The sequence below is a fragment of the Camelus ferus genome, chromosome 6 (genome assembly GCF_009834535.1).
Source record: "Camelus ferus isolate YT-003-E chromosome 6, BCGSAC_Cfer_1.0, whole genome shotgun sequence".
Lineage (NCBI taxonomy): Eukaryota > Metazoa > Chordata > Mammalia > Artiodactyla > Camelidae > Camelus > Camelus ferus.
The window spans coordinates 72,728,262-72,754,753 of NC_045701.1; the positions used below are offsets into that span (position 1 = coordinate 72,728,262).

Consider the following 26,492-nt stretch of genomic DNA (forward strand, 5'->3'; position numbering starts at 1 on the left):
CCCCACACGAGAATGGGTCATAAAAAGCCATGCAACTTCAGTCCAGGTCTCTCGGAATGCTTAATCTCAGAACTAGCCATTGTGTGTGAAAAGCCTAAGCCATGTAGAGAGGCCACATGTGTAGGCACTTGGTCAGCAGTCCCATCTGAGTCCAGTCTTGGCCATCCCAGCCCGGGTACCAGACACATGAGTAAAGAGGCTCTCTTGGAAGTGAATTCTCTAGGTACAGCTGTTCTAGTTCCTGGGTGTTTGAGTTACTTTCCTGATTGAATCTTCTCAGTAAAGGCCCCCGACATCATGGACTAGAGACAGATCATTCCAGATGGACCCTGTCTGATTTCCTGACCCACAGAATCTGTGAGCTTAATAAAATGATTTTTTTTTTTAATGTCACTAAGCTTTAGAGTCTCTAGTTACACAGAAAGAGTAACCTGGACATCCAATTAGCTCTGGTTTACAGCAGTGGAAACATGTGTATATATGTATTTAATGTAGTGAGAGGTCTAGAGGTTGGCCCTTTGTTGGCATTAGTTCATTGCTCAGCTATGCTGTCAGGGACCCAGGATCTTTTCATATGTCCATGTTGCCATCCTTAGTATGTTGCCTTTTGTCCTCATACTTGTTGCCTCATAGTTTTGGCGTAAATACTGTAGCTCCAGGCATTGCATCAGCATTCAAGTTAGGAAGAAGAAAGGACAGGCAGAGCTAGCCTTATCTATATGGTTTTACTAGGAAGGCAAAAGCTTTCCCAGAAACTGCTATGTCATCACTTACATCTCATGAGCTTGAATTTGGAAGGTCGGCTGAAAAAATGAGTATTTACCTGGCATATGGCTGTCCTAAACACAGTCTGAATTTGCTTAGCAAGGACACCAGGGAGCATGAGCACCATGTGGGCAACACCAGTGTCTGCCACATACCTCAGTTGCTTTGCATCATTTTTTTCTGGTTGGTTCAACTAGATGGTGAGTTATTGAAAACAGAGACAATGGTGATTACTTCTCTGGAATGCTTCTTAGCATCCATTATAGCACTGAGAATGTCATTTCTGTTTACTATGTTTACTTACTGAAGAAAGAAGAAAAGAATAGGGAGGAGGTTTTCTAGAGCAGAGTGCATTTTTTTCTTGCATATCCCCTGAAAAAATGTTGAGAGACAATGTACCCTCTTGTACATTTTTAACTTGATATCTGCAGGTTTTCATGATAACTTATGAGATAATAAATGACAATGTAATTTTTGGCATATAGTAAATACTGACATTTTAAAATAAACCTTTACATTGCTCTTTATAAAGTTTCCAGTCTAAATACTATAATGGTTTGATACTACTACCTTCTGTTTAAAAATGCACAAGCTTTTCTTTAGTAGCCAGAAAATTTTACATCATTTCTTTTCCTCCTTGAACTTATATTTTCATTCCACTTTCCCCACAGGATTTTATCCTAATGTAACATATTTTTATGCCTGAAAGTTTTTTTTTATTGATTTTTGTGCCATACTTCTCTGCAACAAAAACATACATGTAAAATGAAATAGCATTTTAAAACATGTCATGTGACTGAAAGTCTTTAAATATTAAAACATTTCTTCTGGATTGAATTATCATTAAAATTATTATACTATGTCATTGAGAAAAACAACATAAATATAGTATACATTTTGATATGGAATTATTAAAACAAGTGAAATTCATCAAAGTGCATCTACTGTTAGGTGGATAGGATTTAAAAAAATTGGATCATGTATCTCTGGGCAAATATTACGTATTGCTTGATTGAGACAGTTTGACATCAATTGCAAGTCTATTTTTCGTTTATTAAGACATAAGTGCTGATGGATGTTAACTAGACTTACTGTGGTGATCTTTCTGTAGTATGTACAGATATTGAATCACTATGTTATACACCTGAAACTAGTGTAATGCTGTATCTCAATTTTAAAAAAGGTAAAAATGCTGAAAATTTTCCCATAAGTAAATGGAAATGTAAGGAATATTGTTACATTTGATTATCTGAACTACTTCCAAGTCGTATATTAAAAATTACATAGTGATCTATCATCAAAAATTATTTCTAATGATCTATAAGCTGATAGCCCAGTTAGGTCCTCCTTTGATTATGTGGGAAACACTTGAGTTGGAAAAGAATTTGCAACCAGTTATATGAATTGTTCACTTGCAAATACATTTTTTGCCCTATCATTAGAGACATTCGCAAACTCAGTATTTCTATTTACTCCTTGGTTGGAGCCTTGGAAGTTTGTACTCCAGTACTTACATCATAGTAAGATTTGGGATGAGTGAGCACTGTGCTTTTCTTTTGGTAAGTGGGAGGAGGGCTACTATGAAAAAGAAGATGGGAAGATAGGAAGGGAGAAGTTGCCTTATGCCCCAGCTGCAGGCAGGTCAATTTTAGAAGAGACTGTAGGAAAACTGAGGATTTGAAAATTGATCCTCATCAATCTACCCATGTCCCCAACCAAGTGTGCTTGTACCCACCAAGAGCAGAGGTACCCCAACTTGAACAGCTGTTCCAAAGGCTGTTAGAATTCATAGAGATGTTATCACTCTTGGAGAGGACAGATTTGCTTGAGTTTCCCTTCAGGCATATTGTTTCTCTCTTAATGAACTGCTTTGTGTGGTGCCTTATTGGTACCATCTCACTGAGTCCTAAGAACAATCTTAAGAGGGAGTAATCATTATCTCTACTTTGCAGGTGAGGTTACAGGGGTTAAGAGAGGTAGCAGCCATCAGGTACCAAAACTGGGATTCAGACCCAGGGTGATGGGTTTACAAAGCCTGAGCCTGGCTCTGGGCACAGTGAGCACAGCTCTTCACATGAGCCGTTGCCTGGACTGCTGTTACTTTCATCTTTGTTTTCTCCTTGGCAAATTTCTCTAAAGCAGTGGTTCTCAAATCTAGGTGGCTGGGTCCCACCTCCAGAATTTCTCATTCAGCAGGTCTGGGTGAAGCCAAGAATCTGCATTTCTAACAAGTTTCCAGGTCTGGGAACTTACTTCTCTAAAGCATGTCCAGCCTCATGGGAGAGGTTCCCATTTCTAACATATTTAGGGACTGACACTTTTTCCTTTAAATTTCTTTTAGAGTTGAGGTTTTTGCTTGACTAGAAGTAGGTATATATAAAATGCACATTTCATAGATATTTCAGTGCCTGAAACAACTCTGGAAAAACTTGTGCTGCACGAATTTTGCTGGAGATTTTTTGGGTGATACTGCCCATGGACATGCCTGCATCAGGGGAAATTGTGTTTCCATACTTTTATTTATTTGTATATACTTTGCACACGAAGTTCTTCTGTGTCTTTGCCAAGTGGTTCTTTCTGTCCACTTGGAATGTCCTTTCCTTCATTCTTCACCTATTGGTTCAGTCCTCAAGACTCATTAAAGATAGTGTCTTCTCTCTGAAATTTGCTGGGTAAGTGCCCCTTCACTGAACATCTCTAGCCTGACATAGCATTCTACAGGCATGATCTTTCTTACCTGTTCTCTCTCCTATTGGTTGATAAGTTCAATACTCGTTAAGTGCTCAATAAATAATAATAATAAGCTAACATCTAGTGAGGATTTACTATCTACTAGACATTTGCTTAACACCTTACATTTACTATTTTATTAAATCCTTACAACAATGAGGTAGATACTGCTGTCATCCCTGTTTCATAGTTGAGGAAACTGAGGCACAGAAAGTAACTTAGCCAAGGGCACCTAGCCATTCAGGGGCATTTCCTTATTGAAATAGAATAAGTCTCTGTGGCCTAGACTGACTCTTAGGCTTGCAGCCCCCAAATACTGATCTGTCAGCCCATGAAGCTCATTGACATTAAGGCACATAATTTATATGGAGATGATGCCAGTCCACTGATTTGTGTGGCGAGAGATGCCAAAGGGAATGGACACTCTGGGCAGTGTATTCTCTCTCTTAATGGCAGGTTTCCAGGAAGCCAAGGTACAAGCCTCCATTTGACTAGCCAGCACAACATCTCAGACCAGGGGAGTTAGTGACACTGGTCCAATCTGCAGTGGCCTCAGGTTAACATGATTCATTTCTGCAACAAGGGTATTGTTGGGAGCAATAGGGCAAGTCCTGGGGCACTGTTGCTTTGTGGATAAGAGCAGAGATTCTGCAGCCAGAGGGTTCAAATTCCAGCTCTGCCACTTACTAGCTATGTGACGTTGGGCAAGTTACTCATCTGAACAAGATGTTGATAATAGTGTGTCAACTGAAAAAAAAATGCAGTGTGGGAGTTGTGAGTTAAGTTTTATTTGGGGCAAAATGAGGACTCTAGCCTGGGAGACAGCATTTCAGATAGCTTTGAGGAACTGCTCTGAAGAGGCAGCGGGGAAGGTCAGTATTCTATATGATTTTAGTGAAGGGGGTACATGCAGTTAAGCGCACATTTTGGCAGAGGTTTGCTGTTAGTCATGAGGAGTAGATGTCACTGTTAATAATTTTAGTGCTTTTTTAGATATGAGGAAATGTAAGAATTTGGGTTCATAAAATCTTTTGAAAATATCTACCTCTGAAAGCCTGTTCTGCCAGTTTTCCCAGAACAGTGAGTGCCTCATTCCTGATCTTCACCCTGAACTCCTTTCAGGGTGTGTTGAAGGTCAGTGGCTGCAGCGGCTTGTGATTCAGTCCTTGTAAAGGTAGATGGCAAGTGCCAAGTTTTAGTTGGCAAATGGAACCTATCTCATAAGCTTGTTTGTGTAAGGAACTTAGAGGTGTGCCAAATATATAACAAGAACTGTGCTATTGTGACTATCAGCATTACATTCTCAGTGCCCGGTGGAGGCCTGGCACATAGTAGGTGCTCAATGCCTATTTTTGAATAAATGGATAAATTATTGAATGGTTAGTTTGACTAGAACTTTGTTAGCTTCTACTGATATTTACTTGAGGGCAGTCACTGTGTGACAGTGACTAATAGTCTTTACTGTTAGTACATTTTAAATTGAGATTAGTACACATGTACACACTTCATGAAGACAATAAATAATCCTTAACTTTATTACATTTGATGCATATGCATTCTTTTATTTTCTATTCTATCCTATCTCATTTTCAAAAAAATTTGGGTATCCCAACGATCAAGGAGACAGGACAATTTGAAAAACAATTCCCTTAAGAGATTTCTTCTTTACTGAACATTCCATGCGTAGGTATGTTAATATTGCCAGGTAGGCCTTGCGTATCTTTGCTTGGACTTTAAAAGACAGACTTACTCCCCTCATTTCTCTCATTTTCAAGTTCTTGGGACCTGTATACAATAGAGACCATTTCTTCCATTCTGTGGCTGGATCCATCCCATGGCCCAGGCTGGCCTTGAGGTCTGTGTGCCTTTCCAGGACCTGCAGATGGGACTTTTCCATGAAGCCCCAATTTTCCAGGTCTAGGTGGATCAGAAATGTGGCCTAAAAGTAACTGCTTTTTTCAGAGATCTTGAGCTTCTTTGGCCAAGTTCAGACTTGGCTGAGGAAAAGTCGTCTTTTCTTTGAGGTCTCCGGGCTCCATTTTAACACTTTGGCCTCAGGTTGACTGGCACCAGCTGAGGATGGTCTTGGTCTTTCCCTGCTTCTGGGCCCAGCACACGTAAGTCACTATCCCTCCACCTCTGGATGTGGGCTGTTGGTTCCTGGGTCCCACTTCCACACTGGGGTAGCCTTCCACTGGCGTTCAACCTGGATTCCTCGGTTTTTGATGGCTGGTATAGGTGAGCAAGAAAATGTGTTTTGCTGCTGGGGAACTTCATACAATGGGGTGGGGTGGGCTACGATGTGCTGGAAGGAGAGGGTGGGGGCAGCGTGTCCTGATGTGGGTTTAGAACTGTATGGACTCTAGATGGAGGTGCCCTTTTGAATTGCACTGGCCCGAGCTCCATTTGCTGCCCTGCGTCATGCTCCCCAGTCTCTGGCCACTCTCGGTTTTCTCCGGTAAATGGTAAGGACAGAATCCTTAGGAAACTTTCCTAGCCATCAGCTTGGTTCTTTTCAAGACTTGAATATAAATGCTACATGTGATACTAGTTGAAGTCAAAGGAGAGGAAAGAAAAAGGCTGCATGGTCAGGGGAACTCAGTGGGTCAGTAATAATACTAACAACCCTAGCTACTATTTACTGAGCATTTCTGAGCCTTGACACAGTGGATCTGCCCCTGACTCAGCCTGGTAGCTGTGTCTCTGCTCTATATCTTGCAGTCCAGGAGACCTCTATTCATCTTTGTTGCTTAAACATTTTAAGCTCTCTTCCACTGTTTCTTCAAAATGCTAAAGCTAGCCTTCTTAAACCATGGCCATTTAGGGCTCTTGTTTTTTCTGCAGTAGGAAGGTGAAAACTTCCACCTGTCTTCCCACACTCCTGTCTCTGTTCTTCATTACTTTTCAAAAATGTTAGAGCCTTAGTATATCCCCCCTACCAAAAGACTCAGAATGCAGACTCCTAAGATTTGCTGATTTTGTATGTGCTCTCATTTTCCAAGTATTCCCTAGCCTATTTGTTTTTGATAGTTATTTTTGCAAAGTCTTCATTACTTCCTAATTGTTGAAATGTGTTTCTTGGCCCCCTCCCTCTATCCTTTCCTGTACTTTGACTGCTCAAGAAGTGGATCATGGATTTTTCTGGATTTCATGGAGTAAAATGTTAAAAAAAAAAAAAAAGGCAGGGTAGCTTACCTAGGGTTGCTATCTTTAATTTTTCCAAATAAAGACAATTACCATTTACTTTTACCATCACTTCATAAAAGAAGTTGCCCAGTGGAGCCCTAGAAGCATGGCAGTTACCTTTATAGAGATGAGAGATGAGTTCTCATAGAAGCTCTCCTTCCTCGCTAATTCAAGTTTAGTGCAGCCTCTTGGCACCCACTGTGTGCCCAGCACTTTAGTGGGCATAAAAGAAGGACAGGACTTTTGCTTTTACCCTCAGGGATCCCACAGGGGAGAGGAGACAAGCAGCTGTGTAGGACTGTAATTCTGGGTCTGCCTTCTCCATGAGTCTGTGCACTTTCGTAAAGATAAAGATCATATCCTGTCTCCTACGTCCCACTGCACCAGCACAGTGTCTGACACATCATACACGCTCTGTCAATGTTTGCTCACTCATACTGAATCACAGGACAGTACAAGATCAAATATACATAGATCTTCAATTGAAGTCAATCATGTACCACTATTATACGATACTGAACTATGAGTGGTAGGAGGGAGCAGGAAGGAGGTGGGTCACAGCTGACTCAAGCTGGTAGGAAGACTTCACAGAAGGAGATGATGAGATTTGATTTGAGATGGGCCAAATGAGTAGAAGTCCCATGACCTGGCAGTAATAGTGGGGCTCTGCTAGAAAGCAGCTTGAAGCCCAGGTGGTAATATCCAGGGAAAGTTGTGTCTTTGATTTGCCAGGTAATCTCTTATTTAGAGTTTACATTAGCATGGGATGATGACAGACACCAAAGAACATATATGGCAGTGGTTCAAAATTGGGGGTGATTTTGCCCTCTAGGGGACATTTGGCAATGTCTGGAGACATTTTTGGTTCTTAAAACTGGGGAAAGGTGCTATTGGCATGTAGTTTGGGCATATGGTAGAGGCCAGGGGTGCTGCTAAACATCTTATAATGCACAGGGCAGTCCTCTTCTTCCACCAAAGACTTGGCTGGCCTCACATGCTGACAGTGCTATAGTTTAAAAACTCTTATGTAGGGGGATTGATATGAAAAAGGAAATAAATATGATGCTATCAGCAGTATTTCATGATCATGAGAAGTGCCTGGAAACCAAAGCTGCTATTACAGTGTAACATTTACTTCTCTCCCTCTCTCTGAGGAACTTCATTCTCTCCCTTCATACTTGTCTTTCGTGACTTGTGTTGCAGGTGTCTTTCTCCTCTCTCGTTACCTCCCCGTTGGCCTCAGAATTCCTGTTGGCCTCCTGCAAGTCAAGACCTCAGAGCTACCTGGGGAAATCTATTAGGCAAAGAATAGAATTTGAAGATAGAAGCAGTGGTCTTGGTCCAACATGTATCTTTACTTTCATGTCATCTAGGCTAAAAATCCTTGTGTTAAACTTCATGGGTTATGGATTTATTCAGAGGGACATTTTTGGCTTTGTCTCATTTCTAACCTGTTGAGTCCAAGTTCAGTTTTTTTCCCCCTAGGAGTGTGATAGCTGCATTTGTTTACCTTAGTGGAGACAGTAGGATTTAGAGGTGAATTTTCCAAAGTATAGTCCCTGTTAACATTAATTCTCTATATTAATAAGTATCCTCTAGAAAAAAGGGTTCAGAAAAAAATATTTTAGCGGTCACATATCTAGGACATTATAGGGTTAAACTGATACTTTACTGCAAGACTTTTTAGAGCATTTATTATTCATATGGGCATTTTGAATTTCCAAGAGAAAGAAGTGGTATTCTATATTCTCAAACTTAACTGACCATGGGACACATTTTGTAGAACATGTATCAATAACTTAGTTTGTGAACATATGGCCTTTGGAGCTATGTCACCCAGACTTCAAATCTCTGCCTCCATCACTGGTTTCTTTGGGTAGGGTCCTTGACTTTTTGAAGCCTCAGCTTCCTTATCTGGAAATTAAAATTACATGTAAGCAAATAACACTTCCCTCACAAAGTATTCCTAATCTCATTCTTCCATTGATACCACATGGTTCTACATGTTGCTGTTGACAGGAATGTCTTTCCTACTAGACTGAAATTACTGACAGCCTAGATGGTATCTCATGATCTTTGTATTCTCAGTTCTTCCCCCAATTCCTGGCACATCATGGCCTCAATAAATGCTAATAGAATGAAGCAATGGATAATGTATATGATGTATATAATGCACTTGGTACAGTCTCAGTGAATGTTAGTTCTTACCTGGCTCCTTCTCTTATCTCTCCTCACGTGTAAAAGCTTTCTGGAAGAGTAGGAAGGAGGTGGAATTGGGCCACAGAGTGATGGTAACTTTGGCCTAGACATTTCAGGCAGCTAAAGGCTTCATGAGGATTCATGCTTTATCCATGTGTCAGTTAGCCAGTGTGTATCAGAAGCTTGCTTAAGGAAAGTGTGCTCATGTATTTGTAACTCTGTGACTCAGAGTAACATTGGTTAGTTCTTATCTGGTGCATTCTATTCAATTTGGGACACCAGCTGTTAGGAGGGAGGGTACTGGTTTCCTTACTGCTTCTGCAAAGGACTACGGAGAGGGCAGGAGAAACATTCACAAGCTGATGAGGGTCTTCCTGGGTGGGTATTGGAGGACACAGATGTTCCAAATTACGATGAATGGTGAAGGAAATGGTGGTGTGAGGCATGCTGGTCAGGCGTTTTGTACATGGTCCCTCAGTTGGGGTTTGCTTGATGTATTTCTCATGATTCGACTGGGGATGTAGGTTCTGGAGAGAAGACCACAGAGGTGGAGGCCCGTCTCATCACATCCTACCTATGTGATTTTTCACTGATGATACGGACCTGGCTACCTGGCTGACAGCATCTGTCAGATTTCTCCAAGTTAAAGTGATTATTGGTTTTGCCCTTTTATACTGTCCTCTTTAGAAGGAAGCCACTATAGACAGCCCACACTAATGGAGTGGGAAGTTATGCTCCCCTTCCTTGGCAGGAGTCTTCAGTTTTAAATGAAAAAAATTTATATTAACTTTTGTTTGCCTCCCAAGTCTCTTGCAGAGCCCCAGGGGCAGTGAGTGAGCCCATTCTCATTCTTCCTCCGTGTCAGACAGCTCATCAAGGCGAGGGATTTACTTAAACTAACAGATGACTATCCCTCCCAGTAGAAGGGTTATCAGAATGCTGAATTCGCTAATTACTCTTCTCTCCTGCTTCTTCCAAGTAGAGATCTTGAGAGAGATGAGACAAGTCTATCGTAAGTGAGGGCTGCAACTCAGGAAGCTGGGAGGCTGAGGAAGAGGGCGGGCCGGCCACTTACCAAAAACGAAGTGGAGGGAGGTAGACGCAGAACTGAAGTGGCCTGAAGGGAAACGATGTGGCTAAGAGGGAACTGAGGGGGAGTTTGGTCCCTGGGCCTAACTGAAATTTCTCAGTCTGTGCTATCTATCAGCATTTCTTCAGGATTACTGCTTGTGCCTCTGCTAATGGGAGTTGAGGAGAAATGTTTATCCTGGGACAGTGGCTGGAAGGAGGGGCTGCTTGGAGTGTCTGTGGCCTTTTGTTCCCAACTTGCTGCCATTATCCTCTACATCAAGCCTTGGCTGCTCTCACCCAGTGTTGAATGTTTATGTTCAATTCTGCCACTAACTGGCTGTCTGAACGTTCATCTCCCATTTCCTCCTCTGCAAAATGATGTGTTATAGTTTGAACCAGGAAGGGTCAGTATAGGCGCTAGTGATGCTTGATTCCTTTTCATACTTCCGGCAGATACTGCTAATTGATCACACCACTCTCTCCGGCTGAGACAGAGGCGGCTGCAGAATTTTTCTCGACACAGTGCTGCAGGTATTAACTACATATTAGCTGGGGTGGGCAACAAGTAAATGATTTTCCATTTCCACACTAGATGTTCTTTTGGGACCTTAAGATATTAAGATTCAGGTTTACGTAATTCATTCATTATTCCATCAACAAATATTTCTGAGTACCTGCATGAGCCAGGCATTGTACTGGAGGCTGGGTACATATTGGTGAGTAAAATAAACATGGTCTCTGTCTTTGTAGAGCTTAGAGATTGTAAATTCTTTGAAAAATGTCATGTGTTGTATCTCAGTTGCTCTTGATACAGTTGAAAGCAGTCAAAATCAGCCAGTGTTGGGAGGGGTAGGAAGCAGATTTTATTAACCACCCTGGGCAAGGTTCAAATATATTATCTCATTTAATCCTCACAGCCACCTTATACGTTAGGCAACAGTAGTCACAATTTACAAGTGAGAAAAGCAAAGCGCACAGAAGGGGTTGCCCAAGAGCCAAGAGCAGTAAGTGATAGAGCAGATACTGACTTTTCTCGGTCTGATGCCAACAGCAATAATTTTTAAACCATACCTCATTCTTCCAACCTTTTGTTCCTTAATAAAGAGGGAGTGTCTTCAGTAAAGAAGGAGGGCAGATTAGGGAGAAAGGGAGAGGCTGGGCCCATGTAGATGCTGGAGGTGCTGGCTGAAGCTGCATGTGGGACTGCTGCAGCCAGTCAGCGCAGGAGCAGGGCTCTGGCTAGAATGATGACATAAATGAGGCCAGCCCAGGAAATGTGCCTCCAGATCATTTATCACATCAGGTCAGCCTGATTTCCTCCTAGGTCTACCTTGGACTTAACAATGTAACCAATCCTCTCCCAGTTTCTACCAGCTGCTCAAATCTCTGAGATTTCTTCCTGTGCTTTTGTGTTGCCTCGAGATTGGGTTGTACCCTGGAAACATGTTGGGGGAAGAGGAGGAAGGGGGCGAATATTGGGTACAGCTGGGTTGAATTTGCCCCACCCTGGATGGGGCTCTGCTCCAAGCCTACATCTCTATCAGGCCAGAATATTCAGCCCAGCCTTGCTCTATTCTTACATTAAGTACAAAGCTTTCCACCAGAACTTTGCAGTTCAGCCCCTGAATGCCCAGAGTTTTATTCACAGAGACTGATGATGTACAGAGTTTGGAGGTCTAGAAAGTCCTCCTTGAATACTAGGTCTTAGCTGGGTGAAATAAAGGTCTGTCTTGGAAAATAAACAGGGAAGAGAATCTTTAAGGCTTCACTTAGTTGTTTCCAGAGACTAGGAAGACCTGTTTTCTCATAGAGAAGTGCTTCTTTTCTTCAATAACAATTCAGTGGGCTACGGGAATCTCTCATCCCTTACGAGTGAACTAAACATCCCGGTTGGTCCTGTTGTTTTCATTTCCCTTTCCCTGAGAGTAAAGCCTGGAGCAAGGACTTGGGTGCAGGTAGTTATTTATTAGGGAGGGGTGGTGAACGCTGGTTGCACCATCTGAGTCTTCCCTTAGGAATGACGAGCTGGTTCCCCATCTGCTGGGAGTGCTGTAGCTGAGAGCCCTGGTCTTCAGTTACAAAGAGCTGCCCAATTTCACAGTCACACCCACTTTTGGGAGTGCTTGCATCCAATGACTGATGGAAGCCAGGGTACAAAGCTCTAGCCCCCTCCCTCAACTCAGGATACCCCAGAGGTGTCATCTCAGCTTCAAAACCCCTCTGAGGGTCAGTGGAGGCTCACCTGGTGCTTCCTTCCCTCCCCCACTGAGCGTTTTGTTGATTCCTAGAGCCCTTTGTAATGAACCTGTCAGAGGTGCCTGATACGGTCTGGGAAAGCAGATGCCAGGATGGGGCTTGGGAGCTGGATCACCATTGCCTGGTTGGCAGTGAGGACTGTGTTACTTATAATAGGTGGAATGGTGCAAACTTTGATCTGCGGTGACTTGGGAAGTACACCAGGGAAAAGAATAGATTAGCTGGTGCAGTGTATCAGCATTTGTGAAATATGGGATAAATAGTAGCCACGAGGACAGCGAAATTGGGTAGATGTTGCTAAGCTCAATAATGCTTTGGAAGAAGACATCGAAGGGTTGGGAGTGATTAATCACAACTATAAAGCTAAGTGGGAAGGCCAGAGGACTTCCTGTAGCATGTAAAGAGGTTCTCATCACCAGCAGAAGGAGAGCACGGAAAGCTGAGGCCCTGGCTCAGGACTTAGTCATTAGAAAGATGAGCTGAGTTCAAAGAACGTTAAACTCTCAGCATAAGCAAGTGCTTAGGTCGAGTCTAACCAAGTTCAGGGCCCTGGTTAGGAAAGAATGGGATTGTGACCCATGGCATGGGGAATTACAGTTGATGTATCTGAAAGTCTTGAAGAGTCAGATTTTCCCATGCCCGCTGAGCCTGCAGGAATGACCCTTCCTCCCTATTAAGGGCTAGTGCTCTCCTTTCCTGGAAGACAAAGCAAAGATCTCTGCAGGACAGCGTGTGCCTCCCTAAGAATGCCACACTTCCCCCCCCCCCCCCCCCAGTCACTGGGCTGAAAATTAGGGCATGGTGACAATACCTGGCTAGGGACAAACTGGGCCTGATAAGAAAGAAAAGGAACATTCCTCAGAGGAGCTGTAGGATGCAAACCACATATTCCATTGGAGCTGAGAAAGCATGCTTGGGGCTGGGTTTTGAGATGCATGATTGAGATGCAGTGGAACACGGAATTGGTTGAGGAAGAGTTTATCAATTTGGGAGCAAGTCCTCTGCCTGGGGGCACACTGCTGGGATAGGTCCTAGAAGCTTGGAAAAAGTGTTGGCCCAGACTAAGAGATGCCAGGATTTCTCTGGTGCGTGGTGGGAGGAAGGGTCACAATGTGGAGAGAAATGAGCATTGTAGAGTACGTGTGCGGGCAAAGCCAGAAAACCCACAGAGGATGATGTTCCGTGGAAGACACCAGGGATTTATGAAAAGCAGTAAGGAATCTGCTGGTAAGAGGAATCCCCTCATCAGTGAGATGGCTCTTCTCCAGAGGCCTCGGGCTGACAGCAGGAGATGTCTGCACAGAATAGGGCTCAATGAGAGTCACGGGGAAGAGAGGAGCCAGAGGCAATAGAACCCAGGTGCTGGTGCTCACCTTCAGAAGCCAGGTGGACACAATCGTCGTCGTAAGTGGGAAGGGCACAAGCAGTCAGAGGGGTGCACAGCTGTAGAGTTGAGGGATGGCTAATTGAACACGGTGTCTCTAGGGGCAGCTGACAAGGCTGCTGCTCGATCTGCAAAACGAAAAGAAATTGAGGACAGATCAGCTGGATGATCATCCACGGCTGTTTACTCGGGTAACTGTACATGGGAGAAAGGAGAATGACCTAAACTTGTGAAGGACTGTTGACACAGGATCAGAATAGACTTTGATACCTGGAGACCTGAAGTGTCATTTTGACTCTGGCTGGTTGGAATGTGAACTCTTCTGAGGACTGCTTTGCCTACTCCTTTTCAGTGGGTCTTCCCCCAAGTCTCGGGTCGTTCCTTCTCACAGATGTGCACCTTGGTGCTCAGCAAATTACTCGAGAAGAGCTTTCTGCGGTATCTCCTCTCTGGAGCTCTGCCCCACAAACTAGAGCCACCAGGGGGTTCTTGAACTTGGATTTCTGGCTCCCCAACTCAGAGCCTGCCAGGCTGTTTGTGTTTGGTCAGAAACTGCCTCCATGCGGTACAGAAAGCTGGTGTGATAGGGGTTCATCTGGCTTGATTTTCTTTTCTCAGTGATCACAGTCCTGTGTTGCCTGTTATCTGATCTCTGAAAACTTTCATGTTCCTATGTTTTCTCTGGTTTTCCAGGCTGTCTAAGGTGGGAGGGTAAATCTAGGCCCTGTTACTCCATCCTGCCCAGGAGTAAAAGTCCTCTGATGGTTGTGGTCAGAGTTCTATAGCTTAGCCACTAACTTGACCAAGACGTGCCAGGATTTTTCAGCTGAAATGGATGATTTTTCTGCCCAGTGGAAGTACATCTCCCTTTTATTAACAGGCCTCATTGGAGGCTGGTTGGTATCTCTGTAATTGATATGAGTAGCTCATTGGCAGGTCTGAGTACCCATCACTTACCTCCAACTGGAGACAGCTGTATGTGCTGACAGAGTGCTTCAAGGTGAGGGCCGTTTGGTCTGGGTAGTGGCTACCAAGGATGTCTGATGGAAGCAGGAGCAAGGGAGTGTGTAAAATTGGGATGGCCACAGAGGTGAGTGTGGGATGTATAAGGGGAAGCAAAATTCAATGGGTGGGGATCCAAGTAAGCATACAAGGGACGGAAGGGGCCAAAGCAGAGGTGGGAAGCGGGGACTGAGGTCCCATGACTGTTGCCTTGCCTGGGTCTGAAATACCAGAGGTTCTTAATGGGAGGGTGAGTGAGCCCAGTTAAAGATGCAGAGGAAGGGGATGCTGGCAGGATGGGCCTGAGGAGCTGGCTTTGACTCTTCTACCTGGAGGACATCCTTTATTCCTTTCCTTTTAAGTCTGAGCCCTCCCAGAGAGCATCCGACTTTGGTTCAGAAGCCCATGAAGCAGTTTGGCCTTCCCTAGAAGGTCATGGAGAGATGTAATTCCAGTGTCCAGTGCAGCTTTTCCAGAAGTGACTTCTTAGAGCACAATCCTGTGAGGTGACTTGCCTCCCTTGTCAAATAAATTTGGGAAATACCACAATCCACACCCTCATCTTGAAGAGTCATTAGCACGTTAAAAGTTCTTAGAAACACTGCAATGAAGAAAGCTGTTTAATTTTACCTACCTTTTCCCCACTTTGCCGCAGGAAACAGGGAGCCCTACTATGGTAATTGGCTGGGGGGTGGTGGGGCACACACATTCCGTTTATAATAGGAATTGTGAGTAAGAGATTGTGATCAGTTTCATATCATGCTCACTACCAGTGCAGCCATACTGGTCCTTGTGTTTCTGGGCTGCTCGAGCTGCTCTAGCTAGACAGGGTGTTTGCATGAACAGCCTAGCTTGTTCCTTGTCCTAGGGCTGCCCCTACCTGCTCTGGTTCTTCAGTGGCTGCCTCATTCTTGTTCCTGCACTCACCTCACCTGCTCACAGACGCTTTCCTGACCGCCCTGCCTAAAGCAGGCCTCTGCAGTAATTTTATTTTATTTATAGGACTTCTTCTCTTCTGAAATGATCTTATTTACCTGTCCTTTTGTTCGAATGAGATTTCCAGGAGATCTGGGATCTTACCTCCTGCACCGTGGCCTGCTCAGTCATCTGTTTCTTCATACATGGTACTAATGGCCATCAGGTCTGATTGAACCCTCCTTTGGGACAGGCACTGCTCTTGGAGCTTTCCCTATGTTTTCATGTTTTCAAGATTTGTTGACTAAATCAATGAGGGGAGGCCTCTCCCTGTGCCCCATATAACTCTGGCCCACATGTAGTCCTACTTTGATGATTATGACTGGCACCAGCCCTCTTCCTCTATCACATCACTGGGACCCACATTTCACAAGCAGATCATAACTTACCTGTTGATTCCCTTCTTACCAATGGTTAAAATTAATTGGGTGTATTTTTTGTTTTAAATACCAACTTTACAACTTGCTTTGAAATGTTGATTTTGGCTTTGCTGCTAACCCCCCCCCCCCGCCCCTGCAGTGTTTCTGAACTGTGCCAGAGTGTTGCTGAAAAGCCCTTCACGGGGCTGGTAATACCCAAAGAGGGGCTCCTTGGTGGCAGGAACTCTCCCTCACCTCCATCACCAGGTGTTTACTGAGCAAGTAACACAGGACAGGCACTGGGAAAAGTGCTGGGGACAGTGTTGAACACGGCAGGCACTCCCTGGACCCCTGTGCTTATATCCTAGAGGAGTTTTATGGTGGCTCTGCACATCTCATTGTGTTAACCCAGGACTGAGCATTCATTTATTCAATCATCTGTTCACTCTTTCACTGGTATTTGGGTACTGACCTGGTTCCAGGCACTGTACTTAGTGCAGTCGTACCACAGTGACTATCCACAGACATGTAACTCTCAGGACAGTGTATAGGAGGAGGGGACAGAGTTAAAAATCACACCAGCTACATGGCATATTGAGCTGCATGAGGGGGTTTGATATAGTTTGGGGTACCAGGGAGGGCTTCCTTGATCTGAAAGGTGAGGAAGTGTTCACTGGATGCAGTGGACTGCTTTTCCTGACACTGAGAACAGAAGTGCCCTGAGGTGGAGGAAGCGGTGATGGTCTGGAAACCCAGAGAAGGCCAGTGAGCTGGGAGCCAGGGAGAAGGGGCATCGAGTAGGTGCATGTGGACAAATAGGAACTCTAACCATGGGTTGTATTTAAACAAAGGCTTTTTTTTGTGTGTGTAATGCAATTGTAGGTTTGCAGCAAATGATTCTCCTTACCAGGGAGACTGAGGCTGGAGACTGACATGGCCTTTGAAAGAGGCCCTGTGCTGGGTGTCTGCGAGGAGCAGAGGGCTGGTGCAAGAGCTGATGCTGAGCACTGCAGGCTTGTAGAATACATACCACCAGGAATAGATTGTTATCCACTGCCTCCTCTGAATCCCTTCCCTCTTGCAGAGAGGTGGCTGTTTGTACAAGTCAAACATTGATTCAGCTGCTGGTGGGAAGGGGTTCTGGGGTAGAGGGGGAGGGGCCACCTGCAGGGAGTGGGGAGGAAGGCAGGAGGGGAAAACTGGCAGAGGATGAGAGTTGGGGGAGGACCACTCAAGGGTTAATTCCTCCTGCCTGTGTCTCTGCCCCTCTCTGCTAGCAGGCTGTATTTATAGATGGGATAATTGCAGAGGCTTTGAAAGCAGCACACTGGAAGAGAAGGGTGGGTAGGGGTGGGGAGGCCTGGGTCCCACCTGCTTCTGGAAGCTGCCCTCCCCCCCACTCTGTTCTTTCTTCTTAGGCCTCCTAAGGAGACCCAGCACAACGATGGGGAGGGGGCCACTTGCAGTGCCTGTATCAGCTGTTAGGTGCCTCACCAGTTGATCCCCCAAACTAGCCTAGGCAGTGAGTACATTTTCCTCAGCTCTTTGTAAGACCTTTCCTGATCACTTTAGCTGAAGGGGCCCCTGCACCTGAACCCCCACCAGCCACTCTCTAGAACCTCGCCATGTTTTACTTCACAGCACTGATCATAATTGGAAAATTATCTTGTTTATTTTTCACTTGTTTTTAGTGTCTCTTTGTCTATCTTGTTTGCCAAATGCCTGGCTTAGAATAGGTGTTCAAAAAATATTTGTTGAATAAATGAATGCTTACTTAACAGAACAGGAAACTGAGGCTCAAAGCAGTGAAGTAATTCTCAGGGTCACGTGGGGTATAAAAGTGGCTGAGCTGAAATTAGTGGCCAGGTCTGATTGTCTTCAGAGCTTAAGGTCCTCCCAGTGGACCAGGAGTCTCAAACAGGGCTCAAGCCACTAAGGTGAGTGAGTGAATGAACAGGCCTCTGTGTGTGGGTGTGTGAGGAGAGGTCTGTGTGTTGTGGTACTGTCTCTGGTTACCCTGGCTGAAGTCTGCAGATGCTGGTCAGCTGTGGCTAATTGTTGCTGGAACTTCTGATTTTTAGGACAAGTTAGAAATCTGGGTTTTTTATGTGAAATGTCCTGGATTTTAAATGCTGGCAACAAATCCACATTTAAAAAACACACTATACAGAGCATGGCCAAACCAAACACAGCTGCAGCCTGGATAGGGCCATGGTTTGCAACCTCTGCCCTCAACTCACTTGCCATGTATGGAGAGCACCATGAATAATGCTCATCCCTTCCACAGACACCACACTTGGGCATTTCATAGCCCTTCTTTTCTTAAATTGAAGTATAGTTGCTTTACAATATTGTGTTAGTTTCTGGTGTGTGGCATAGTGACTCAGTTATACATTCATATATAGAGAGACATATTCTTTTTCATTATAGGTTATTACAAGATACTGAATATAGTTCCCTGTGCTGTACCATAGGACCTTGTTGTTTATCAATTTTATATGTAGTAGTTTGTATCTGCTAATCCCAGACTCCTAATTTATCCCTCCCCGCACTGCTTTCCCTTTTGGTAACCATAAGTTTGTTTTGTATGTCTGTGAGTCTTTCTCTGTTTTGTAAGCATGTTCATTTGTATCATTTTTTAGATTCCACATTTAAGTGATACCATATGATATTTGTCTTTCTCTGACTTACTTCACTTAATATGATCATTTCTAGGTCTATCAATGTTGCCGCAAATGGCATAATTTCATTCTTTTTTATGGCTGAGTAGTATTCCCTTGTATATATACACCACATCTTTATCCAGTCATCTGACGATGGACATTTAGGTTGCTTCCATGTCTTGGCTACGGTAAATAGTGCTGCTGTGAACATTGGGGTGCATGTACCTTTTAGAATTGGAGTTTTCTCTGGATATATGCCCAGGAGTGGGATTGCTAGATCATACGTTAACTCTGTTTGAGTTTTCTAAAGAATCTCCATACTGTTTTCCATAGTGGCTACACCAAATTACGTTCTTATCAACAGTGCAGGAGGGTTGCCTTTTCCCCACACCCTCTACAGCATTTATTGTTTGTGGACTTTTTAATGATGGCCATTCTGACTGGTGTGAGGTGATACCTCATTGTAGTTTTGATTTGTTTTTCTCTGATAATTAGCGATATTGAGCATTTTTTCATGTGCCTATTGGCTTTTTGTATGTCTTCATTGGAGAAATGTCTGTAGGTCTTCTGCTTATTTTTTGATTAGGCTCTTTGTTTTTTGTTACTGAGTTGTATGAGCTGTTTTTATATTCTGAAAGTTAAGCCCTTGTCAGTCACATTGTTTGCAAATATTTTCTCCCATTCTGTAGATTGTCTTTTCGTTTTGTTCATGGTTTCCTTTGTTGTGCAAAAGTTTGTAAGTTTAATTAGGTCCCATATGTTTATTTTACATAGCCCTTCTTTACCTAATATTTAATATTCATGATGCTTCAGGAGAGAGGTAGGGGAGATTGCTGTACCCATTTTAGGGATTAGCAAGCAAAGACTCACTCTCTTACAAAGCCGTGGGGATGTGGCAAAGAGCTCTCACTCTTGGGCCCTTTGCCTTCTAGTCCAGTGTTGTCTTCCCAGGACCACCTCTCCCCATGTGTTTCATTTCTCCCTCTATTTGGAATTTAGGAGAGAGGCTCTGTGTGGTGAATGGGGATTAAAGAAATCCCATAATGTGCTACTCTTAGGTTTGGGGTACCTCCAACAGGATTTATTGCCAGCTCCTTGTGCTGGTTCTTGTTTGGAGATGCAGTTATAAAAATATTGTCACGCTAAGTAATGATTTGTCAACACACTTTAATTCTGATTAGACCTTCACAGTTGTCAGCCCAACAAGAGAAGGGGAACCCTTGGCCAGTCTGCAGACTCCCATTCTGTGCCAAGCTTCCCCTATTCCAATCCTGGGCCACCCCAAGAGTGGAAGGGCAGCAGACAAGTGTTGAATGAATGAATGAATTCCCAAGAACCCATGGGGTGAGGGAAAGAGGGAAGAGGACCTCTAATTATAATGTCATAACCATTGCTAGAGTTTATTGTGCACCTGTATACTCCAGACACTGCTTTAATAAAGCCTTTTCCATGTCTGTTGAGGTAATCTGTAAATCTAGAACAGTGACCTGCCCTCTGTAAGTGCTTGGAACACTTTACCCATGAATGTTTCATTTAATCCTCACAGCAACCCTGGGAGGGAGGCATCATTATCCCGACTTGTAGATATGGAAGCCAAGTCATGGGGAGATCAAGTGACCTGCCCAGGAAACCCAGCCAGCAGTGGTGGGCCCAGGGCTTGAACTTCCAGCTGTTGGACCCCAGACCAGATGCTCTCACCTACTTAGGAATCACAGAGGAGGGAGCTGAGGAGACAAGAGAAGTAAGGAAGAGCCTTCAAAGAGTCAAGAAAGGAAGGGTGCTTGTGGGAACCAGGCTGAGAAAGGGCAATGAGTGGGGGCCTCAGGCAGAAGAAGGGCCAGGGTGAGTTGAGTTGGAACCTGGTTCAAGGCCCCCCAGCTCCCTGCTGCCGTGTTTCCCCCATGAACATGATGGAAGCTGGCAGATTCAGGATTAATCTAAGGGCTCCAGCTCTCTGAGTACCAGGTGGAAATTTGCCTCAAGCCTGGCCAGAGCATGATTTGTAAGCAGGGCTTGACCTTGGCAGCCAGCCTGGCTTTGTACCTTCTACACTTGTCCACGGAGGCTGGCAGGGCCGGGGACCCCCTGCTGAGACAGGTCAAAGGGCTTATAAACAGGCAGGAAACAAGAGAACTGATCAGTTTTTCTCAGTGAACTTAATGCTCTGTGAAGGAAGTGTGTAATTATATGAACTTATGAGTGTGGGGAGAGGCCCATGGCTGTCTGTCTCTGTGTCTCTGTCTCTCTGGGTGCAACCCGTGGGTGAACAAATATTTATTGTTTGCTGAGAAGGTGCCAGGGAGACACCAGCCAGTAAGTCTTGGTACTCACGGAATTTAGAGTTTAGAGGGAATAACAGACATAAAGTAGGCAGTTAGTCGCAAGTACCCAAGTCCTGGCACTGCTGTCTTCTGTTACCACGTGGCTTTTCTTGACTAAACAACACTGTCATCTTGCCTGTTCCTTTCTCCTCTCCTCGGCTTTCTATGTTACTTTCCCATCTCTGGCCACTCTCTTCAGCCTCCCTTTCCTCTGCACTGAGTCTGAGTTTACCCTTCTTCCTGCAACAGAGGCTTCCCACTCCTCTTTTTTGAGGAGCTCCAGGCAAATGTTCCACACAAGGCTCTTGTTAATCTCCACCTGTGAGTCACTCTCCTGCTCATCTTCCCCCATAAATTCTGGCAGTTTCCCTTGGTCAGGATGGACTCTGCAGAGCACTTCTACTCCTGAGGGATGGTTTTGGAGAGAGATCACTCCAGAGAAAAGTATCACTTTAGTCTTAATTCCGCCTGGTAAATTGCACGTGACCAAGTTCACACCCTTGGAGGGAAAACTTTAAGAAAATTTTATTTTTTTTTATTGGAGGCACTGGGGATTGAACCTGGGACCTCATGCATGCTAAGCATGTACTCTACCACTGAGCCATTTCCGTCCCCCCAGGAAAACATTTGTTATGCTCATTTCCATCACTGTTCCCTTCACTGAACATGACTTTAAGGATATTCAGTGGGCCAGATATAGGGCCAGGGGCTGGAGATGTGTGGTGATCAGCCCCCATTCCCGTTACTGTCTTTTTGGGGAAGCAGGAAGGGCCTATCAAGTGGTAGTTAATAAGATAAGGCCCCTCCTAACCCTGAGATTCTGTGATTCCTTATCATTTATTCCAATACTTTTCGAACTTCTTTGATCAAGACTAATAGTAAAATATACACATATTTTACATATTTTTTACGTGATCCAGTATGCATGGGTATACATTATTCATACATATGCACATACATATTAATAAATAAAAATATAACAAGTTTTACAAAGCAATATTTACCCTTAATATGTCCATATTTTCTATTTTGTTTCATTTAAAAATGCTGATCCTATAACTCACTAAATTGATTTTTATGACTCAGTATCTTACTATTAAGTTTCAGACTACAGTTTGGAAAACACTGATCTAACAGTAACTTGGAGCATACACTCTCTCCTGTTGTCAAGTAGTTGTCTAGTGTTTGCTGGGATTTCTCTGGTGATAGGGAACTCAGAATCTACCTATGAAGTCAGTTCTGTCTTTGGACAGCTTTGTCTGTTAAAAAGTTTCTTATAATGATCTTAAATCTGGTCTTCCACATAGACTGACTCATTCTTCTTGCATGTAAAATCCACTCACAATAGCAATTGTGCCCTCTTCCATTCCTCGGTCATGTATAGTGATATTGTAATTCTGGATCAGTGGTGTGCTTGAGCCAATGTGCACCAGCTTGTGAGAGCCAATTTCCAAATTTTAGGAATTTTGTGAGTTGATTATTAAAAGTCATTATTAAAAATTAAATTCTATGACTTACAAATGTACTAACAAAGATAATACATATTCAGAACTCATCACTTTCTAATTATTTTACTCTATTTGACCATTATCTATACTTTTGAAGTTATTTACGTCTATCGTACCTGTATGCTAGAAATACCATACCATAGTGTGCTAGTGCCCATCTCTTTCCAGCTCTGTACAGTGACATCACATTACTAGCTTGAAACTGGCCATGGCGAGGGTATTTACAGCATAGAAATCTGCACCACCCCTAGGAAAGCCAGTTGTTAAGCATTTACCAGCACACCATTGCTCTGCAGTCGCACTGCTTGGGTTTAATCTCAGCTCCAGCACTTGCTAGCTATGTGACTTGGGCAAGTTACTTAACATCTCTGTGATTCAGTTTCTTTGCACAATGCACATCTTTCTAACATTACTTTGAGGATTAAACGAATTAATGCCCATAAAGTATTTAGAACAGTGCCTGGCACAAGGCACGTACATAGGTGACAGCTGTCACCTAGGCCAATTGTTGCTGAATTATTACATTCTCCCTGGTAGAATTATGGTTTCCAGGAGTCACTCAGCCTGGTCAACCTCCCCTATCTTGCCTTCGTACTTGACATATGGGTTTACCTTCTCTTCCCAGGGCCCCTGAGAGTAGGGGTAGTTGGCATTTTCTTTGCAACCACTAGGTCCCAGCCTTGAGTCCGGTCCTGGCTGGATGCTCAATCTCAGTGACCAGTGGGAACCCTCCGGGGGCCCTTGCTGTTCTCAGTGTGGGACTCTTCTCCTGGTGGAAGCCCCTGGGCTTGGCTGGTTGATTTGAGGGTAAATAAATATTTTGGTGGAGGCAGCCCTGACTAGCCATCTCAGACAGTCCAGCTGCCACCAGGTGGTTGGCCTATAAATCACTAGGCCTTCCTTACCCTGCGACTTGATAAAGCTGAAGCATAAACAGCCTCTTGTGTCAGTGATGAAGCATCTGGCTCCTCCCTCAGCTCCGAACAAGGCCTCGTGGAACTCACTGCAGCCCTGATTCTTTCTTGCATATAGCTGCTGTGCTATTTGAAGAAGTCGGGAGACTCTCCTGCCTCAAAACAGCTCCACCTGGTGCCTGTATTTTACCATTAGGGATTTATTTTGGGGGATTAAACAGTGCTTTCTCCATAAGGTTTTATTTTAAAATGGTGGTACCTTGAGAGAGTGGTGTCTTATTAAGCCTCTAAAATCTCAGTGTGAATGAACTTGTCAGCCACGTTGCTTCCTGCTCCACTGCCATCTTTTATCAAAGTGGGCATTAATTCCAAAGAAATGCTGTAGGCACCACTATGTGGTGTCGAGTCCCAAACCTGGCTGCATTTTCAGAATCACCAGGATGTGCTTTTGCTTAATCAGAAAAATTTAAATTTGAAAAGTATTAACCACCCCTCCCTCCCCTGTAAAGTAAATGCCACTCATACAATCTCATTATTTAAATACATGTTTTTGTATATTAATAAGAGACGAAAACTTCCCTCTCAACTTAACTACTTCCATCGTGGGGAGTGAAAAATAGTGATTTCCTGGGTCCCTCCCTAAACCTAGCTAGAATTTTCTGGAATGGGGGCCAGGAATCCTTAGTTAAAAATATTCTCTCCTGGTGATTCCTATTGTGTAGACAGGTGTGGGAACTAGTGGAGCAGTGGATTGAAGTTTCTCAGTGATAGGTACTATATTTGATTCATTTCCAAGTTCCTGCATATCCCCGCCCAGGGTTTGGTACATAGCAGAACACAATCGGTGCTTAATAAGTGGTATTTAAACAAGAAGAAGCTAGGAATTGGGCAGACTAGGATTTGAGTCTAAATTTTGCCACTTCCTTCGTACCCTGGGCAGGCGACTTTCTCTTGACCTGGGAAATCGGGATGATAATGTGCACAAAAATAGAGTTAAGGGCCAGTGGGATTGTCCCACCTCCATCGTGCCTCCCTTCCTGGGGCTGTCAGGGGAAGGGATGCTCTCAATTAGAGGACAGGATAAATGTCAAGAGGTTCTGTATCCGTTACTCAGGGGGCATCTATAAGCCTCCTTTGAGCACTGGCCCTACCCTACTGCCACAGGTCTTATGACACTGCCTGTGGGCTGTGCAGAGAAAAAGCTGGGGACATTGGCCGGGCTGGGATTGATCCCTTTGTCTGCCTGTGGCTGGATTGATTGAACTCCTGCTTGATATCTGCAATTAGAGACCAACTGAAGATAATTTCCAGCATGACCTGCTCTAGCTCCTAAGGACTGTGGGGGAGGTCACCTTAGAGGAAGGCAAGAGACTAGCAGGGAGCTTGTAGAGAACAGGGAGGGCACTCCCTGTGTGTGTGTGTGTGTGTCCTGCCATCTTCACGTGTAAGGGAGGGAGCTCTGACTGCCTTCCCCACAGTCTGACTGTGACTTGTTGACACCTGCTTCTTTTGATGCTTTTCCATCCCAATTTCAATAATCATCATATGAGTGCATTTTAAAATGTTTTATTGAACAGGCAGAGTTTGGAGTGCTTGGGGGAGGGACGGCACAGGCATCAGTAAGTATCTGTGTTTGCGCTCTGTGGCCTCTTACCTTAGGAAGAAGGAGTTAGGCTTGTGTCACTTCAGGGACTTGGTTTCTGGCTGAGGTCTCTGGTGGAATCCTGGAGCCAATTCTTGGAATGATGAGAGGCAAAAAAGTGTGGAGCTATGCCACTCTGGATTTGGTTACTTTGGGGCTCAGCTGTTCTAGGAATTGAGGCTTCCTGTAGTTTTTTTTTTTTTCATCTGTAAAGTGGGATAACAGTATCTATTTTACAAAGGGGTAAGAAGCCAATGGGAAAACCTAGGGAAAGCACCTAGCACGATCCTTGCAACAAAGTAGCTGCTCAAAATGGTAACTATTGTGGCTGTTGTAATTTTTCTTATTTTCTCTATCCTAACATCTCCCCCAAGTTTTAATGTATCTGAAATCATGTCATGTCTTAGAGTCATTATATACCCTTTAGGTATAGTGTTTTGCTCCCTTCCTCCCCCAAGAACTGTCATTAAAATCAATGATGAATTTTATAACTAAGAGTTTTTCAGACCTGAAAAAATGTGGTATCAGAGTTCTGCTTCCCAGTCTTCAGCTGGGACTTCAGCGATACATAGTTTTGTTTGGCCAGTAACCTCTCTTTAAAAAGGGAGATTAGCAGGTGTTAAAAGTGTATTAGCAGCTAACTGAGCAAAATTAAGAAAGAATTGAAGAAAGGGGAAAGGTTGCAGAAAAGTAGGTAACTATGTAAAGCTTCACAGGGAAGGGGAAAATATTTAGGAGCTTCTCTGATCTGGGCATCTCCAGAACCCACGTTTGTTGTTCCATCTTGCTCACCTGTCTGCCTCTTTAGAATAACCCCTCTCCTCCTATGGGGTCCTCTGCCTTAGGAGCCCTAGGAGAGCCTGTAGCTGAGGTGTTTGCCCACTTGTGACAGGGTGTCTTAGATGTCCACACAAGGAATGGTCATCTGCCAGTGCACTCAATCAAAACTAAAAAACAACTTACAGCCTAATTTCTAAGACACTAGAAAATAGCAAAATGTGGTATAATTCTGGCCCCTCCATTTATATATAACTACTTCATAAGAGATTTGGAGATGTCCTAAGTCTCTCTCTTTCTATGTGTGTGTGCACATGTGTGTGCTGTGCAATTATTCCTGAGAGAATCTTACTGGAATCATTCTAGAGAATTAACACATTGCTGCAGGCACCCAGCAGCCAAAGGAAGCTTCCAAGCCCTCCGTGGGTTCCAGGTGCTGGGCTATGAGCAAAATCCTTCCGAGGTCTTGCATTTCATTCCCATGTTCTTGGCAAGGTTGGGAGTGGATGGTGCTTTCACTGGAATGAAGCCTTGTGGGCTGATCATACAACTATCGCTGATCCCACCACCACTGTCTCAGCTAGGAGCCTATACCTGCTGTGTGGCGGGTACTATGCTAAACACGCAACTTGCAGTTCCTAGTGTGACTCTCACAATGTTCCTATTAGAGCAGTCCTATTATGAATACCATTTTGCAGATGAGAAATATAATCCCAGAAGACTTGCTTTATGATTCCCAA

The 26,492-nt window shown here is 44.1% G+C and overlaps 1 protein-coding gene and 1 pseudogene across 1 annotated transcript in view; one reads left to right on the top strand and one right to left on the bottom strand.

Moving 5' to 3' along the window:
* The window catches only part of NRXN3 (neurexin 3), a 1,622,198-nt gene that overhangs the window by 58,021 nt on the left and 1,537,685 nt on the right, over positions 1-26,492 (top strand). The gene's annotated exons all lie outside the window — the stretch shown is intronic.
* Positions 1-26,492, bottom strand: part of LOC102524017 — a 33,392-nt pseudogene that overhangs the window by 3,369 nt on the left and 3,531 nt on the right.